Here is a 16930-nt window from a genome sequence, read left to right on the forward strand (position 1 = left end):
CACCACCTCCTCAAATTCTTCTAAGATACCTTTCTTCTAAGGTACTCCCCTAACGTTCTTTGGGTTCTCTGTCTTGCAATCCATTTATAAGTAGAAGGAGAGGACAAATTCAAACAGATTTCTCTAACATTCACATATATGTTGTGGCACATGCACATACATATAAACACACACACAAACACACACACACACACACACACACACACACACACACACACACACAAACATACCAGGATATATTAAGTTCTAAAGTCCTGTATCAGTTTTGTAATAAAAAAATCCCATACACCAAACTTTCTTAAATTCTCTTCAACAAACAAAATGAAAGCTTGGATAATTACATTAGGAAGGGCTTCTAGCTGAAAGAGTATGCAGAGATAAATATTAAATCTATTATGTACCTGTGATTATAACATGAAAAGATTTAATTTTCTTTTAATGTTAATACTCTAGATTCTACTGCAAATCAATATGTACTTCAAAAACAGTGCTTTAGAAAGAAATGTAATTACTCGTGGAGAATTACTAATTAGCCCAGTATTTCTTTATGAGACTGATATGAAGCAGTAAAATAAAATATGAAAATTTTCTTTATAACATTTTGATACAAACTTAAGAGGGAGGAGGGGAGGAGAGACTAGACATTAATCAAGGTGTGTATATAAAGAAAGTAAATTGAAATGGTAAACTTTGATTGACTAGTGATATTTTTACACTTGATCTTAGCCAAAAGGCGAAGTGATGACTAGTGATATTTTTTAATGTAAATGTTATATTAGAAGAGAAAAAATAGCAAGTTGTAATGCTATATACCTGTAACCTTAACTCTGGGGAGGAGGAAGAATGAAGATAAAGGTTTTATGGTCAATTTCCACAACCAGATACTAACTAACCAGGTATTCAGGCTCCCTTGCTCCAAACAAATCAATCATAAATTTATTCAACTTCAGTTTGTTATAAAACGAATACTATTTGCTTTTATATGTCATGTTACAATGTTATACATATCTAAATTTGATTAATTTGTGTAGGGACACTGTTTATTATCATTGGATTTTTCCTGGAGTAATTTCTTTTTTTGGTTCTTTTTTTCGGAGCTGGGGACAGAACCCAGGGCCTTGTGCTTCCGAGGCAAGCGCTCTACCACTGAGCTAAATCCCCAACCCCTCCTGGAGTAATTTCTTAATAAACTACACAAGCTTGTAATGTTTTTAAATTGAATTGAGCTCTCATACAGATTACCAAGCTAACTATATATTAAACAATAAGGTGCAATTTACCTGACAATTGATACAAAAGCCTGTTAACGTTAGTCACTCCAATGTAATGTTTGGTATTGTCCATTTTATCATTATATATACTTATTACCATTTAAATCCAAACCGTGAAATTAAAACTTATACAGCACATTAGCAACAAAAGCTACAAAGTTAAAAATAAATAAATAACCAAAAAGTTATGCTGATTTCTTTTTTCTATTTCTTTTTTCTTTTTGTTTTTGTTTTTGTTTTTGTTTTTTTGTTTTTTTGTTACTGTCTCCTGGTCCCTCACCCCTGGAAACATCCCACTCCATCCCCCTGCACCTCCTGGTCCCTCGCCCCTGGAAACATCCCACTCCATCCCCATGCACCTATCTCCACAAGGGTGCTCTCCCACCCACCCACTCCCACTCCTTCCCCACCGCCCTATCACTCCCCTACACTAGGGCATCAAGCCTTCATAGTACCCAGAGCATACCATCCATAGATGCGAGACCAGGCCACCCTCCACCACATATACAGCTGGAGCCATGGGTCCCTCCATGTGTATTCTTCTGTTGGGGGTTTCTTCTCTGGGAGTTCTGGGGGAGTCTGGTTGTTTGATATTGTTGTTCTGTCCTCAGGGTTGCAAATCCTTTCAGCTCCTTCAGTCCTTCTCTAACTCTTCCTTAGGAGCTCCAGTGCTCAGCCTGATGTTTGACTGCAAGTATCCACATCTGCATCTGTAGGGCTCTGACAGAGCCTCTCAGGAGAAATCCAAATCAGGTTCCAGTCAGCAAGCACTTCCCAGGATCAGCAGGTGTCTGAGTTTGGTGGTTGCAGATAAGATGGACCCCCAGGTGGGGCAGTCTTGAATGACCTTTCCTTCAGACTCTGCTCCACTCTTTGTACCAGTATTACCTTTAAAGAGGAGCAATTCTGGGTTAAAATTTTGAGAAGGGTGAGTGACCCCATCTTCCAACTAGGGGCCTTGTCTACCTCTCCATATGGTCTCCACAGATTCTCCATTCTCTTTGTTGGACATTTCAGCTAATCTCATTCCTGTTGGGTACTGGGATTCTCTTGCTTTCTTGGCATCTGAGATTTGCTGATGGCTACCCCCAGTTTCCCATCCTCTATTGCTACACACCTCTGTTCAAATTCCTGACCTTCTTTAAATCATCCTGACTCCTCCCATACTTGATCCCCCACCCGTTTTCCCCCTCCCCTCATCACTTCCTCCCAAGTTCCACCAACCCTCAGCTTCATGTGAGTATTTTCTTACCCTTCTAAGAAAGACTTAAGCATCTACATTTGGGTCTTTTTTTCTCTTGACTTTCATATGGACTATAAATTGAATCATAGTTATTCTGAGATTTTTTTTTTTACTAAAATCCACTTATCAGTGAGTACATACTATGTGTGTTCCTTTGTTCCTGGGTTATCTCACTTAGGATGATATTTTCTGGTTCCATCCATTTGCCTGAGAATTTTATGAATTCATTATTTTTAATGGCTGAGTAGTATTCCATTGTGTAAATGTACCACATTTTCTGTATCCATTTTTCTGTTGAGGGATATCTGGGTTCTTCCCAGCTTTGGCTATTATAAAAAAGGCTGCTATGAACATAGTGGAACATGTGTCTTTGTTATATGTTGGAGCATCTTTTGGGTATATGCCCAGTAGGGTATAGCTGGGTCCTCAGGTAGTACTATGCCCAATTTTCTGAACAACCATCAGAACAACCATCAAGTTGTACCAGCGTGCAATTCTTATTAATGATATTATTTTATATTGATCATAAACCAATCTAAAATGTTTTTCAAGCCAGCAATTTAAGGGTAGTTAGTTTTGGCCTTCTCTGATTTGACTACAGTTGTAAACAATTGTACAATTCAAAAACTATCATTTACAAAGACTTAGAAAACCTATTTGAAAGTGCACTAAATTGCATATAGAAACAAAATTCAGTTCATATTTTTAAAAATTTTCTCTCAAGAGCCTCCATACCTACCATAGCTAATATGTAATTAAGAAGGTCGCCATATATAGGGTATAATCATTTCTATTATTTAAAGAAAGTGGATTTGACAAAATTAAAAAATTACTGCTCAGAGACAGTCTTAGATATCAGTGCTATATTTATGTAAAATACCAAGTTAATGACTAATGAAAAACTTTTATTTGAACTGAACACAGTCTAAAAACACATAGCAAACATTAATGTTTATTCTTATATGCAGACATGTATGTATTATGTGTGTATATATGTATGTGTATATGTTATGGATGTCCTCACTTTTACTTTTTTATTGAACGATTTGACAGGTGAATGTTTAGTTTGCTAATTGAAGTTCTAAACAATGACTTCCTCAGTTTGAAAGACTGAGTCGACTGGAAAAAAAGCTCAGAATTTCTATGTGTATTGCACATTTACTTAGAAACAATATATATATATATATATATATATATATATATATATATATATATATGCTCTAAAATGATTCTTCATTCCATTCTGTAGATTTAAAATGGTAAGAATATATTATATATTTGGAGAGCTCTACCTAAAAAAGTTAGGGAAAGTAAGCGATATTTTGGTCATTTAGGCAAACAACTGCTTCATTAGAATAAGTAGGAAGTTTAATGTCCTGTGTACATAGATACCTGGGAGAGGATTTGATATCATCGAAAGAAAGAAAGAAAGAAGGAAAGAAAGAAAGAGATAATTTAATATATTTTTCCATTTTGTAAAATATTAAAAAGTTTTTAAATAGAGAGAATGTTTAAAACAGTAATGAAAAAATGGATGAACAAGTCCCTGGACTGTATTACATGTACATTTTGCTCCATATTATACTCCACATGTATATGATATCCATGGTTATATTACACTGTCTTGTGCAAAGTAGCTGTGACTGTGAACTCTGGTTTAATGTCTAAGGACATTTAACAATAGCCATAATCTAGGAGAGGTAGCTCAGAAGTTCAAAACACTGACTGCTCTCTACAGAAGACTTCTGTTTGAGTCCCAGAACGCACATGCATATCTTAGCTCTCTGTGACTCTATCCCAGGGGAAGTGATGCCTTCCTGTAAACTCTACGGGCCCCATACACACACTTGATGCACAAACATACAAGGAGGCAACACTGTTAAAAATTAGTAAGTGAAATGCAAAGTAGCCATGTGTAGAATAAATTCAAAGTTTAGATAAAAATAACACTTGAGAATTGTAGCACCGGCTTGTGCACACAACACTTTGGAAGATAACATATAAAATCTCCCATGTAGAGGGCTGCAATAACATTCGCCGCCACGAGATGGCGCTGGCTTCCACTGCGCCCTACGTGGAAGGCCAGGATAGCCTCCACCATTACAAGATGGCGCCAGCCTTCGCCGCGCCAGCCGGCTCCCTTTCAGGAACTTAACTGTGCGCATGTGCAAGAGTGCCTTCGTGCCAGGTCTTTGCCCACTCCGGGGCGTGCCTTATGAACTCATGGGTAAACAACCAATCAGGTGTGGATGCGCCACACTAGGGTGTTTATAAGCGCGCCATGGCGGCCTGCTTCCTCTTCTAAGATTAATAAAGTTGGTCACAGTAAGGATTTCTGTGTACCCGCGTGTTTCCTGCCGGCGGGAAGTTGCGTGCGGGAGATCCCAGAAGAGTTTTTAGTCAGCATAGATTACCTAGTGAGACACTGTTTCAAACTCAGTAAATAAATGATTAGCCAAAAACAATGAAATCTGAATGTATACAGTACTGAAATACCGTTATTTTTAAGTAACATACTCTTATTATCAGCACGAACCCTCCGCGGTCATCAAAGGATATTTCAGAACTATTAATCTGCTTTTCTGGGATCGTTTAACGTTTCTAAAATAGAACAGAGTTACACACTTCTGCATAAATTGTAGATCAAACGATGCTAAATTTTAGCTTTGTTCTTAATTATGGGCTATTGTCAGATTAAAGAAATTTTGCAAGCAAAGTCCTAACTTATTATATTGGAGTTTATGATTAAGATCCAAGATTAGCACAAATCCATCAAGTTTTACCAAATGAATCATGAAATTCATATTTCTTCTTAAAAATAGATTTTAACAAATTGAAATTTTTGCTATTTTTAGGAAAAATGTGTGTGTGGGTTAAAAACAAAAAAGAAAACAAGAAATAAATCACCAAGGCATATTTTTCATTTGCTTTGGATGAGGATTTGATCAGAGGGAGGAGGAGAGATTGAGAATGGACAGAATGGAAGGGAAGAGAGACAAAGAAAGGAAGTAGGAAGGAAAGGTGAAACTAAACAGATTTAGAGATCAATAAACCTCTCCATGCTTGTCAAAGAACAATGCAAATAAATCCATTGTCTTCTGTTTTGCTGAGCTAAAAGTAAACACAGTAAGAGGATTCAGAGGTGATTTTCTTCAGCTGACATATTGACAGTTTTCAAATCACATTAGACATGGCAATGTCTTTCCTGTTGACAAGCTTTGTTGTGCTTTTGTTTTGTTGAGGGCCACTCTCTTCAGTTACATCTTATCTCCACAGACAGAAAGTTGCTTGCCTCCCAGAGTCTCTGGGTCTTAATAAGCAACGCTATCTTTCACCTTCCGCTGTGATTGAAACCAGGCTGTTTTCATTAAGTTAAAACTTGGCAAATCAATTTCTCAATTCTTTGCAGTTTGCTATCTTATTAGACAGATGATCTTGTAGAGCAGAATGTGTCACCATCTCACACTGGACATTAAGCTTTTAATCTCTAGGAAATTTCCCAGCAGCAAAGAAATGAAAAAATGTAGCTTCTTAGAAAAATAAAACACTATCAATGAATAACCATTTCATTGGTTTATTTTAATATTTTTATGTGCTTTGTGATATGCGCTAACGTGCCTATCCTATATTTATATTCAAAATAACCAACAAAGAAAACACAGGTCTAAATAAATCCCAGGCCTCCCCAAAATTATCTCTAATGTATATGTTTTCTGAACATTTATAGTTTCCCACTTTTTGATAACAGGTAAAGTTTAAAGAAAAGTATCTACAAATAGATTTGCCTTCTCTTATTCCCTAAATAAATATACATTTTTAAGAAATGACATTTTAATGTATTCTTATTTTATTGAGGGAGAGAAAAAGAATAATGTTATTACATTAATTTCTAAACTATGAGATTCGAATTATGCCCAGCAAATTTAAGGAGAAATAAAGCACGTGGAAAATTACTTTTGCATATCCATGGGGGATGAACTGTCCTGGGTGTAATCAACCCCTAATACTCTGACTGGATTTGAGGTCTGCTTCACAGGCATAAGTTCATGACTATATCTGTAAGCCTAATCAAATTCCATAGTAGGGAAGGTTATGTAAGGTTCCATGATTCTAAACAGAATGATACCCTGTCTGGCTAGGGTATGTAAGTCAAGTCCGGCCTGATGTTCTGGATGTGTCCCAGACTTATAGACCAATTATTCTTCACATTAGAGTCAGATAGCAGGGTACCTTGGTTAACAACAGATGATGGGTTATATCTTATACAAGGGTGACTCAAAGTAGAACCTGAAAGTGCACCAGTCTGATGTAGAACAGCCACGAGCTTGATGGACTCCTGAGGATCCTCTCAATAGCATGGGATTGGCGATAACAAGTTCCTTCTCCATGGTTATTTTGTCAGCATCATTCTAGCAGGCCTGTGGCAGTTATGATCTGGAGACAGACTGGTCATCCTTGGATGACTAGGTCCATCCACCTTTTTAGATAAATAAGCCACAGGTCTTTTCTGTCGTCCCAAAATTTGGGTGAGCAACTCCTTTCTCTCATCCACATACAATTGGAAGGGTGTGTAAATGTTCAGGAGGACCAAAGCTGGCACCTCCAATAAGGCTCCTTTTAGAGTCTTAAAAGCCACATCCATGTCAGGGTCCATTCTTGGCCCCTTCTGGCCTCATATAATGGTTTGGCTTGTGTCACTGTACCCTGGCTTCCAAAGTTTACAAAAGCTTGCGGATCTCAGAAATTCCTGTACTTGCCTTCAGATTGATGGAACTGGGAAGCAAAGTGTGGACTGCTTACTGGCATACAACAGCATATGTTGGCTGGTCCCTCTTGAATATGTACCCCAGATAGGTGACCTCAAGTTGACAAAGCTGGTCTTGGTAGCAGACAGTTGGCAGCCAAGTTGACTCAGCTTCTGTAGCAGGTCTCATGGGGCTTCCTGGCATGTCTCTAAGTCAGGGGCCCTCAATCATCTCTACATTGTAGTATAATTGCTTGGGGTCAGGCTCGCTGATACCCAAGTCCTCGTGCATTGGTGGAACAAGGCAAGGGGGCCAAAGCTGACCCTACTTTAGAAAAAGAAGGATGAGAAGAGATGAAGCCCATTAACAAAAGGTCTCCTCCAAACAGAGGACATATCAATCAGGTATTGACATGTGGTGATATATGGCGCCTGGGTCTGGGTGACCCCAGTTCTCATAAATTAAACCTTTACCCTGCAAATGATGGGGAGATGGTCAGTCCCCTACTTTATAGGTGGTCCATTCGTTCCTACCAATCATGGTTAGTTTGTGGGGATGAACAACCACCCCCTAGTCTTCTGCAACTTGGCGAATGTCCTTAATATGCTTCAGCACTAAGTCCAGTCAGGTAGTCTGTGCCTGTCCCATCCTAGGAACCAAAGAAGCAGTTGTACAAGAGGACAAAAGACACCAACAGAATACACAGAGTCATAGAAGGACTTCCTGAGAAAACAAAAACAAAACGAAAAGGCTGTCTCAGAAGGTCTTCCTCTCTTTGCATGGGGGACCCATAGACCCACCACCCATTCAGAATTCAGATGAGAACTAGCAAGTTCCCTGCTTCTAGTAGGGAGTCTGGAGTGTCCTCTATTGCTCCTGGCCAGGTGACAAAATATATGTCTGATTTGTCCCTCTCAGCCTCCAAATTGAACCCAAAACAGAAAGGGAGATTAAACAAAAGCAGAAACAGAAAGAAAGAGATGGACAAGACAAAGACAACCAGTCACCTATTGGCAAAACACTGCACTATTTGGGTCAGGGATTCTCCAGTAAATACTGGATGACCCTCCGAATGCAAGAGTCCATAGTTCACAGAAGAATGATAACTGTTACTCAAACAGTCTGTAAATGCATAGGGTGATTTATTCTATAGAAGTACAGCATTCTGTGGTCTCCCATCCCAAGATGGATACAACCAAGTGAGCTCGCAGGCCAGACATAAAGCACATTAGGGGAATTCTGGAGTTAGTGACCTTTACCTTGCTCATCTCTAACACATTCCACAAACATTACTGGGGCCTGGGGGCTGGAAACTTGTTGAGGAAGTCTGGAAACTGCTGCTGACCCATTATCCTTGAATTAGGCCAGGTGGCAGGGCAGCTCCTTATGGCAGGGCAGTTTCTCACTAGATGCCTGAAGCCTGGGACGTTTTTTCCTTGTAAATGACTTGCTTGATTTGCCCGGTTCTTAGTCCTAGAACCCTGAACTGCCTGACTGAAGCCTGTCATAGAATTAAATTAGCTTTCTTAGTCAGAGGTCCAAGAAGGAAAGCTACTGCCATTGTTATTACTAAACGGACATGATGTGCCCATCCAATTCCCATCTAATTCTTTGTACCCAATGATAAATGCTACCATCAGGTTTAATCAGAGAACTTCCATGAGCAGTGGGCAGCAGGACCTACAGAGACTCACTACTATGCAATGTGTAAAGTTCAAACACAAGGGATTGTTGAATACTCTGTCAAAAATGGGATACCTGTGTTGTCCCTTCCAGGGATCCGTAAGTAGTATCTAGGACAGGTGGTTTGAATGAAAGAGTTGAGGGAAGGAATACAGACAAGTAGAATGGAATTCTTTCTTGGTTATAAGCATTGTCATGACACTCAGGATCTCACAGAATCTATAATTATCAGCAAAACACCTTCATAAAATAGACCATGTTAGTTAACTTGAGACGTGGGCCCTGCGGTTATGGACCCACACACAATTATTGGTAACTGTTTGCAGTTAGTGGTTACAGGGGAAGGGACAATATTTTCTACAGGGTACATCACTAGTAAGGAACACAGGTTTTATTAATGGAAAATCAACAGTAAAAGTCCTGATCTTACTGTAGATTCAACTTCATGTTGTTCTGTGTTCTGTGTGCTTATTAAATATGTGTTTAATGCTACAAGGAAATGGCCTCACACTTTAAGCAATACATTCAGAAATCAAAATATATTGCAATCATTTTTTTTGTACAGCATATGTGCCAGTGTTCACATTTACCCTGGAGGCATAATTTTTCAATAATATTCAGAAAGTAATTCATAAAATATGCAGGTTTTCAATTCTTTATTATCCATGTGTTTTTGTTCTCTCATTCATTATTTAAACTGCTATGTATGTCTAACATAATTCTTTGTTTTTAAAGGCTGTCATAACAATTTAAAACAATGTGGCATTACTAGTTTTTCATGTAATATTATTTTTAAGTTTCAAGTTTACAAAGAACATTGTTAGAAAAGTATAGTTAATAAGTCAATTTCTTCAAATTTTCATTTTGCATAAAACAATGGTATACCATTTTATACTTATTCTACCTAAAAAATGTTTGTTAGCAATATTAAAATATGAATTATTGCTACATTGATTTATACAACTTTTTAAGTGTCAACTAATTCAATTCATTATATTGTCGTTTGATGACATCAATAAATTGGTCATAAAATATGTAAATTTTCTGGCTTAATCTTAATAATTGAGTATGAATTCCCCACTATAATTTGGAAATATACAGCAGAGTTGTGGCTGTAGAGGTTATTCAGTTTTAAAGAACGATGTCTGCCTGTCCTTCCAGAACACTGTGGTTTAATACCCTGGACCCATATGACATCTCAAAACCTTCTGTAATTCCAGGTCCAGATGATTGTTTCCCATATTCTCTGCTCAAGACAAGGCATATGACTGGTACAAAGGTACATATACATTCAAACTCCATAGAGGTATGGATACAATATCTCTAAATAGCATTAATGATAGATTAAATTTTAACTAGCAAAGAAATATGCATAAAGCATTGTGAGAAAAAGCAAAACAAACCAAATATATCCTAAGCATCTAGATACGTCTCTGTTTCCTCTCTCTCTTTCCCTCTCTTTCTTTCTCTCTCTCTCTCTCATTATATGAGAATTTTACTTAATAAATATAAAGCATATAAAGATTATGCCTGTAGGTTCAAGAACACACATGAAATATGCACATCATTTCAATATGTCTTCTGAGTAGCCACTTTGTAATTATACAAGAAAATCCAAGCTTATAATAGAAAAAAATATTGAGAAAAGTCATATAATCCATTAGAATACAATTCATATAAAATAATGTATAACTTGATAGTAGAGAGGCACTTATAGATACAAATGGAGAACATAACATCTCTATTATTTTTTGTCCAATGATGTTAATTTAAAAGTAACATCAAAATAAGTCAGACAATCACAAAGTTTGGACATTGTTCAAAACTAATATAAAGTAAAATTTCAGAATTTCAAAGTGTCCTCAGAAGATAGAAGAAAATCACAGGAGGAAATTAAAAGACAGAAAAAATGAACTATGACCCTAGATATATAATGAAAAATTAAAATAAATAATCTGAATGTTACTCAAAATGTTCTACTATGAAAATATTAAGTTTGCTGATTTCTTTATGACTACAATATGTTAATATAAAGGAAAGCTGGGTGAAAAATAGAAAATTTGGCATATTAAGCTAAACACAACATTACATACTTAAGTAATCACCAGGGGGCATCAAGGAGAGGCTAAAATCTAGCAAATGATCTTGCTGAGATGTTTTTGTCATGGACTGTTAAAGTTAGTGATGGGATTGCTTCTTTAGGCAAAGCTGAGAAAATTTTATTTTAGGAAAGATTCCTGCTATTAATATGCTCCTCATGTTATTATTAAATATGTATAATACTAGGTATTATGCTGTACCTAGGTAATGCTAGATATTAGCCCATCCTTTGAGCGGATCTCCACAGAACAATGAAGATGTACTGTTAAAATTATATCAGTAATTATTGAGCTCTTTTATAATAGGATTGCTATCAAGTTCTTTCTGATGTCAAAAGTGCAATGAGAACTCTGCCAGTCTTTAAATATCAACAGATAATTGATTTTGAGATGACAAGCAGGTACCTGCCACTTGAAGCACATTTCAAGAGGTTGTAAAACCATTAACCTTAGGTCATAAAAGGGAATTAAGGATTTATTATGTGAGCAAAGTCAGAAAATAAAATATTGTCTGGGTTTGTGGATATGAAACTTAGTCAAAAAAGGTATGGTTTTTAACTTCCATTGAGGTTGTGACAGACAATAAAAGTTTAACCAGACAATTACTCTTGATGAGTACACATGTAAATACTCTCTATTGTAAAATTCCTTTTGATTTGTGATTTAAATTTAGATGAAACTTGTGGTGAACTTTTTATCATGTGATCATGTATTCTGAAAGGTGCAAAAGTGCTGATGACAATGTAGAAAAATCAGGATTGGTTCGCTGAGAAAATCAATAAGATAGATAAACCCTTAGCCAGACTAACCAGAGGGCATGGAGACAGTATCCGTGAAAGACAGTCAGAAATGAAAAGGGAGATATAACAATAGAATCTTAGGAAATTAAAAAAATTATCATATCCCACTACAAAAGCCTAAACTCAAGAAAACTTGAAAATCTGGATGAAATGGACAATTTTCTAAATGGATATCAGGAACCAAAGTTAAATCAGGAACATATAAACCATTTAAACAGTCCCATACTTTAAGTTCTTCTTGAGTTTAGTTCTGCCTCCTGTGCTTATAATCAAAACATGCTCCAAATTATAACATGGGCACGAGTCAATATGTTCATAACAGCCTTACACACACACACACACACACACACACACAAACAAACAAAAACAAAAGCCAAAACAAAACACATATGTTATGCATTCACTGATAAATGGATTTTAGCTCAAAAACACAGAATACACAAGAAATAATTCATAGAAAATATAAAGCTCAAGAAGAAGGAAGAACAAAATGTGATTTCATGCTTCAGTCCTTCTTAGAAGGGACAACAAAGTACTCACGGGAGGAAATACAGGCCCAAGGAGTGGAGCTGGAACTGAAGTCTGTCCCACCTGGGGATCCATCCCATATGCAGCAACCAAACCTAGTCACTATTGTTGATGCCAAGAATTGCTTGCTGACAGCCTGATCAGGATGTACCCTAGAGTCTCTGCCAGAATCTTACTGGCAGATAAGGATGCTTGCAGCTAACTATTAGACTGAGCAAGAGGATGGCAATGCAGGAGTTAGAGAATGGACTTAAAGAGCTAAAGGAACCGGATAGGAAGAACAACATCAACCAACCAGACTAGCCAGAGCTCCCAGAGCCTAACCAAAGAGTACACATGGAGGGACCCATGGCTCCAGCTGCGTATGTAGCAGAGGATGGCATTAGCATTAATAGGAGGAGAAACCCTTGGTCCTGTGAAGGCTCATTTCCCCAATGTAGGGGAATGGCAGAGTGCTGAGGTGGATGTGGGTAGGTGGGAGTGAGCATCTTCCTAGCAGCAGGGGAAATTGGGAGGGAGTACAGGAGAAGGGGGGGAGGGAATAACATTTAAAATGTAAATACATAAAAAATCAAATAAAAATAAATATAAAAAAGAAGAACTTAGAAGTAAAGGCATTGGGAGAGAAGGCATCGAGAGTAAGGAATTCAGAACAAGGATCTTGTTACATCAGAGGAGGAGGAAAGCGCAAGATTAGGAGAAAATAGAGCAGTGAGAATTTTGAGAGAACTTGGTGGCGAGTGGAAGAGCATAGAAATAAAGGCTTAACTCACTTTTCAAAGTACCCCTGATTCTGAGACTTCATCTAGTTGACTAGTAGTTAAAACCATGCTCATTCTGTGGAGATAGAAAGAAGGTTACTCTACTTATTCTCAACTGTTTTAGGAAGAGGTGCTTCACTAGAGATGGCAGTTTTCTGGCATTAGAGGAACTCAGACAGGCAAGTCAGCTTAGACTTTAGACTTAAGTTTTATTATTAAAAAGCAACTTTAAATAGCTCATCTCTGCTGATGCTTTTCCCCATCGGCTTACCTTCAAGAGAGAACCAAGAAAGAGCAGCAGGGGCTGTGCCCCACCCCCTGCCTGCATCTAAATAATATGTGAATTATAAACATGACAGTACAGATGGTCCATTCTCCTAAGAACTACAATTCTGAAAACACTTGGTACATGATGAAATAATAAAAATAGAATGAATATTGGTAAAAAAATTTCAAAGGACTTCATAGGCAAAATAACACATATGTAAATATACAATACAATAAAATATAATTCAATATATTTTGATCATATTCGTCACCTCATAGCAAATCCTTCCAGAATGTTCCAGTTCTCTGTAAAAAAAGCCCAAATATATAAAAATGTGGCAATCAAATAAAAATAAACAATTCAACTTTTAAAAAAAGCAAACAAAACCAAAGAAGACACACATATGCACACACATACACATATACGGAGAAAGAGAGAGAAAATAAAAAATACACTTACCACATACATTATTTTTTAAAAGAGAAAAGACATAAATTTTAGAGTGTATAAAATGAGTGCCCAAGGAACTAGAGAGGAATATTTTTATGAATATATTTGAGATATAGTTTAGCATGTGTGAGATTCTAAGAGAATAAATGAAGATTTAAAAAAAAATCCTTTAAGCATCTGAGTGACATAAAGATGGCCATAGTGTGAAATCTACTTGTAAGATTTATTTGGTAATTTGATGCACTGTGTCAACATCAATGCTAACAAATCGAGTCTCGGAGCCAAAAGGAACAAGTGATAGAAAAAATTAATAAAACCAACTGTATTTTCATCAAGAATTCTTAAATTTTAATTAACACTGCTCAAATCACAAGACTCAGAGTTATCATTTGCTGACATAAACTGGCTTCTTATTTTAAACTATTTCTACATGTGTTAATGTGATGTTCTGATTCACATTTTACAATGCATTTAGACATGCCAACTGAGGCGTGCGCTGGCTTCTTCACACTTCACTCACTTCTAGCTTTCGTTTTTTTCATCCTGCCTCAGAACTATAATAACCTACACCACGAAAATGATTCACAGTCTGCTCTGTCTTATTACTTAATTACCTAAATACAATGAAAAAGGACAAAGTGTTGAAACGTACCATATATTAATTTGCCACATAACATTTGCATAAAATTATTCTCTGTGAACTGATGTCTTCAGTTAATCAAAAGGGCACAAATAACATATTTCACTATATTTCAGCAAGGACATGGGATATAAAAATGCTTCATCTAGGAAGAGAGAAGTGATCCAAATCTTTAATTTATCTATAACATGGTGGAAAGACTGAACATAGTGGAAAAATAAACATACTAAGACTATAAAACAGAGAATGACTAGGAATTAATCTGGTCAATTTAAGGTTTTTTTTAGACCACCAAAGCAGAATTTTAAAAGTGTTTAGATGGGGAGGGGAACACCCATAAGGAAGGGGAGGGGGGAGGGGGATGTTTGCCTGGAAACCGGGAAAGGGAATAACACTCGAAATGTATATAAGAAATACTCAAGGGGGTTGGGGATTTAGCTCAGTAGTAGAGCGCTTGCCTAGGAAGCGCAAGGCCCTGGGTTCGGTCCCCAGCTCCGAAAAAAAAAAAAAAAAAGAACCAAAAAAAAGTGTTTAGAAATCCTGGACATGAAATATGTTCTTCTATCAGAATTTTTGCTCCTATCAGAACTCATTGGTGAGTTCATCTATTCTGTTGTTGAAGTATTCCTTCCTTTTCTTTAGAGTGCACTTCTTTAAGTTTCCAATGCATTCTTGAAGATCCACAGCTTTCCTGGAAACTTGCAGCAGAAACAAGAAGGAAGAACTGTGTGTAAAAATGAAGAAATATACTATTGTCAATTTTAATATACAACTAATATATATTAACACTAATATGTATTAACACACACATATATATGCATATATATAAAATATAACTTTTAAAGGCAGCATTCCAAATTACATGGCCATATGTTACTTTTAAGGTTGTATTGTGAGTGTTTATTGATTTTTCATACAATATATTCCGTTCATAATTTTTCTCCTTAACTCTACCTAGATTATTTCCCCATGTGCTATCACAGCCAACTCCAAGTCCATACACATTTCTTTCTGTCGCTTCTGTGGAATCTAGGACTTTCTAGTGTCTAACCCCAGTTCCTCATCCCCCACTGCTCCATGTATTTATTTGATTTCCTGACCTTTTGTACTCTTTCCTGCCCCTTCAAATACCTGATCCTGCCCCCTTTTTGCTTTCCTTCCTTGCTCCCTCTCAGATCCCTCTTTCCCTGATACCTCCTGTGATTATTTTGTTCACCTTCTGTGTAGGATTGAAGTATCCTCAATTTGTTCTTCCTTCTTCTTAAGAGCCATATGGTTTGTGGGTCGTATCATGGATATTCTGAGCTTTTGGTTAAATAAGCACTTATCAGTAAGTGCATACCATGTGTGTTATTTTGTGTCTGGGTTTCCTCACTTAGGATGATATTTTTTAGTTCTATCCATTTGCCTATGAATTTCAGGAAGTCATTAATAGCTGAGTAGTACTCCATTATGTTTATGTAACATATTTTCTGTATCCATTCTTTTGTTGAGGGACATCTGGGTTGTTTCCAGCTTCTGGCTATTATGAATAGGGATGCCATGAACATAGGGGAGCATGTGTCCTTGTTGCATGTTGGAGCATCTTTTGGGTATATGCTGAGTAGTGGTATACCTGGGTCTTCAGGTAGAACTATTTCCATTTCCTGAGGAACCTCCAGGTTGATTTTCAAAGCGTTATTACCAGCTTGCGTTCCCACCAGCAATGAAGGAGTGTTTCTCTTTCTCCACATTCTCACCAGTATTTGATGTTACTTGCATTTTTGATCTTAGCCATCCTGATTGATATGTTTGGAATCTTAGAGTCGTTTTGATTTACATTTCCCTGACAACTAAAGATGGTGAACATTTCTTTAGGTATTTCTCAGACATTTAAAATTCCCCAATTGAAAATTCTCTGCTTATCTCTTACCTCATTTTTTAAAATAGGGTTATTTGGTTCTCTGGAGTCTAACTTCTTGAGTTCTTTGTATATTTTGAATATTAGCTTTCTATATCATACAGGGTTGGTAAAGATCTTTTCCCAATCTGTAGGTTTCCTTTTTATCCTATTGTCAGTGCCCTTTGCCCTATAACACTTTTCAATTTTATGAGGTCCCATTTGTCAGTAGTTGATATTAGAGTCACAGACATTGGTGTTTTGTTCAAGAAAATTTCCCTTGTGCTGATATATTAGAGGCTCTTTGTCACTTTCTCTTCTGTTAGACTCAGTGTATCTGGTTTTATGTGAAGGTCCTTGACCCATTTGGACTTGAACTTTGTACAAGGAGATACATTCACATTTTAAATGATTAGCATTAGTATTTGTTCTTTTTGATATAACTGGCTTCTCTCAGTTTACTAATGCAAGCTTAGATTTTTAATGTCCTTATATTTAGCACTCTTTTTTAACATACTCTTTAATATTTTCACAAAATTGTTAAAGCTTTCACTGTAGACAGA

Source organism: Rattus norvegicus, chromosome 11 (genome assembly GCF_036323735.1).
Source record: "Rattus norvegicus strain BN/NHsdMcwi chromosome 11, GRCr8, whole genome shotgun sequence".
Taxonomy (NCBI): Eukaryota; Metazoa; Chordata; class Mammalia; order Rodentia; family Muridae; genus Rattus; species Rattus norvegicus.